Below are 4,033 nucleotides of genomic sequence, written 5' to 3'. Positions count from 1 at the left end.
CTGTACTACGCTTAGAGAAGGGGGAAAAGAAGAGACAGGGCAAAATGCTGTAGGAAAGGCTGCCGAATTGATTTCTACTCTACCATTGTCGCCTTCAAAATTTGCTCTTCATCTATAATGCACTGGCATTCCAACTGTCTGCTCGGTTGTTATAGCCAAGCGGTGACAGCAGTCTGTGCGAAAACGGTTACCGTGAAAAGACAAACATGCAACTGCTACGTGCGGTGCTATATGCTCCGTTCAACTTTTGCCCACAGTGCCTTCTAATTAGAGCGTATTGAGAACTAACAACGGAGTGGAAACCAATTGAAGAGCGCCGTTCAACTTGTGTTTTTGTGTTAAAAATGTATATTAAGACAATGCACTCATTTGCCTGCACAGCTGTTTTATTTGATCGAATTCCGCGTTATATAAATATAAATCCGAGTCCTAGAAATATTGGATAAAATGTATTGCAGGCTCCAATAAATGAGACGCTCCTACGCTTATTACGTCATCTTTGAGCAAAACGTTTTTAATAAATATGGCTTACCTGGTTTCTCTTCCACTTTAACATGGTCAGTCCTAGGCGCTGAAAGTAAACATAAATTGAATATTACATTAAATGCTTGAGGATGAAACGGTGTAGCATGTAAACGTCACTTCAATATTTCACCCACAATATAAGAACATCACACAGATCTAGCCTGCTGCTGTCTTTGTTCACTAACCCAGCGTCACATAATTAGGTAGCGTGCTTGCTACGACCGATTTTTCTTTATTGCCACAGAGTTAAATGTAAATCCATGGTTATAAAATTAAATGTTATTTGGATGTTTTCATTTTCGGAATTATGCGCGAACTATTACTAGAAATATATCATCATGTATAGTATTCGCCTATCATCGCTACCTAAGAAAGGGAGCCAATGACATTTCTGCATTTCTTGGCTGTATATCGTCGAGAAAAATGCATAAATAATTGATAATTTATAAGCGATTTCAGAACGAGTTGTTTATGCAATAAAAACGTGGTTTTTCTATCTTTTCTTTGCAGTATAACATGCGTTGCATAAACTGTTTCTTAACAACTAGACCATTAACCATTACCGATATGAATTTCACGTTTCCGTGCTAGCCATTCTGATCATGGTCTTCCTTATTGCCACCTGTTAGGAGTCAATCGCAGGAAAGCACGATCGACCATGATGACCCATTATATGGAGCCATTTCAAAGTGCTACCTGAAATGTATTGGCCGTTTACTCCGGGAACGGCGCCGTAAATACATGGGATAACTTCGCCCTGTTTGGCGCTTCGGATGTAATCGTTCGAAAGATCGACTGTTTTCATTGCGCCTTCTCCGAGAGCCTGGTTATAGGACAGGTTAGCTGCTTGTAGTTGCCTGTTAACATGATTGCCATGAATGATTGGTCTGACGTATTTGCTGGACAACGAGCATCGAGTGAGTTCATTTGAGCCACGTATTGTAAACCCCTTCATGGATCACTGCCTTGTAGTGGCGGGGGCGCTTGCGAAACTCGATGGAGTTGTGAGCTCTGCTGTGTAGGGCCACCCAAGATAGCCAGGTCACGGCAGAGAGTTCTGACAAAAAGTGAATCACTGGAGAAGGTAATGGCAACCCACTCCAGTATTTCCTGCCAAGAAATCCCTATGGCCAGCCACAATACCATTAATCATATGGCGCCGGAAGATGAGCCACCCTAAGGTTGGAAGGCGTCCCACGTGTTACTGGGTATGAACAAAGGGCGATTCCTAGTAGCTGCAGGACGAATGAAGCGGCTGGGTTAAAGCCAAAAGGACGCTCAGTTGTGGATGTGTCGGGAAGTGACCGGAAAGTCCGATGTTGCAAGGAGATATATCACATAGCAACATGGAATGTAAGATCTATGACGCAAGGTAAACTGGATATCGTCAAGCGAGAAATGGACAGATTGAACATTGATATCTTGGGTATCAGCGTACTCAAGTGGACCGGAATGGGAGAATTTAACTCCGTCGACCATTATGTCTTTTATTGTGGGCACGAATCCAAGAGAAGGAATGGCGTCGCTCGCATAGTAAACAGAAGAATGGGCAAAGCAGTGCTAGGGTACAACCTCAAAAACGACCGAATGATTTCACTTCAGATCCAAGGTCACCCTTTCAACATAACAGTTATCCAAGTCTATGCACCGACCACTACTGCTGAAGAAGCTGACGTTGAGAGATTTTATGCGGACCTACAATGCCTTTTAGACCGCACCCCATCATCAGACGTCGTGTTTCTCATAGGGGAATAGAATGCTAAGGTCGGGAGTGAAGAAATATCCGGAATTATAGGCAAGTTCGGCCTTGGCGAGCCAAATGAAGCTGGGCAGAGGCTAGTAGAGTTTTGTCAAGAAAACAACCTGACCATAGCGAATACTCATTTTCAACAGCACAAGAGGCGCCTGTACACATGGACTTCACCGGACGGTCTGTACAGGAATCAGATCGATTATATTCTTTGCCGGCTGAGATGGAGAAGCGCTATACAAGCAGTAAAAACAAGGCCTGGGGCCGATTGTGGCACCGATCAACAGCTTCTTGTTGCCAAAATTAAGCTTAGATTGAGGAAAACGCAGAAAGCTAGAAGGCCTTTCAGGTATGATCTGGATTAAATTCCATTAGAATATGCTGTGGAAGTGAGGAATCGATTTCAAGAATTAGATCTAGAAGACAGAGAGCCCGAAGAGATGTGGACCGATGTTCGTGATACAATACAAAAAGTTGCTATTAAGGTAGCTCCAAAGCAAAAGAAAAGCAAGAAAGCGAACTGTTTATCTGAAGAGGCTTTGCAAACAGCTGAGGAAAGGAGGATGGCAAAAGTTATGGGGGAAAGAGAAGGATACAAGGTTCTCAATGCAGATTTTCAGAAAATAGCAAGGAGAGATAAGAATGCCTTCCTGAACATACAGTGTCAAGCAGTTGAGGACAACAGCCAATTAAGGAACACAAGAGCTCTGTATAAGACAATCAAAGATATCAAAGGAAGCTTCTGTGCTAAGCTGGGCGTGATAAAGGACAAACGAGGCAAGGACCTCACTGAAGCCTCAGAGATAAAGAAGAGGTGGCAGGAATACACAGAAGAACTGTACAAGAAGGACCCGAATGTGCAAACCCAACATAAGACGGTTGTGATTACTGATCTCGAGCCGGGCATCCTGAAGAGTGAATTTGAACGGGCCTTAGCCAGCCTTGCTAAGAACAAAGCTAGCAGAATTGATGGAATTCCAACCGAGTTGCTTCAAAACCTCAACCATGACGCTGTTAATGTTCTGTATACATTATGTCAGGAAATTTGGACAACCCTGCAGTGGCCACAGGATTGGAGCAGTTCAGTTTACATCCCCATTCCAAAGAAAGGCAGTTCCAAAGATTGTTCCAACTACCACACGATCGCGCTTATTTCGCATGCTAGCAAGGTGATGTTGAAAATCCTCCAAGGTAGGCTGCTGCAATATGTGGATCGGAGTTTCCGGACGTGCAAGCTGGGTTTCGCAAGGGCAGAGGAACTAGAGACCAAATTGCCAACCTTCGCTGGATCATGGAAAAAGCAAGAGAGTTCCAGAAACCCATCTACTTCTGCTTAATTGATTATGCGAAAGCATTTGACTGCGTAGATCACAGCAGATTCTGGCAAGCTCTCCGAGAGATGGGAGTTACAATTCACCTCATCTGTCTCCTCAGGAACCTGTATGAAGGACAAGAGGCCACAGTCAGAACTGGGCATGGTCTTACTGATTGGTTTCCGATTGAGAAAGGAGTGAGGCAAGGCTGCACACTGTCGCCCTGCCTATTTAACCTATATGCAGAGTGCATCATGAGGAAGGCCGGTCTGGACGAGTCTTCAGCTGGAGCGAAGATTGCTGGAAAACGTATCATACCACTTTAATGGCAGAAAGTGAAGTGGAACTCGAGAGACTTCTGATGCGCGTACAAGAAGAGAGTGAGAAGTTTGGGCTTAAACTGAACATTAAAAAGACAAAGATCATGGAGTCTTGCCGTATTAAG

Source organism: Amblyomma maculatum, chromosome 3 (assembly GCF_055883805.1).
Source record: "Amblyomma maculatum isolate TAMU_Amacu chromosome 3, ASM5588380v1, whole genome shotgun sequence".
In the NCBI taxonomy this organism is placed as follows: Eukaryota; Metazoa; Arthropoda; class Arachnida; order Ixodida; family Ixodidae; genus Amblyomma; species Amblyomma maculatum.
Note: the sequence above shows the minus strand (reverse complement) of the source record.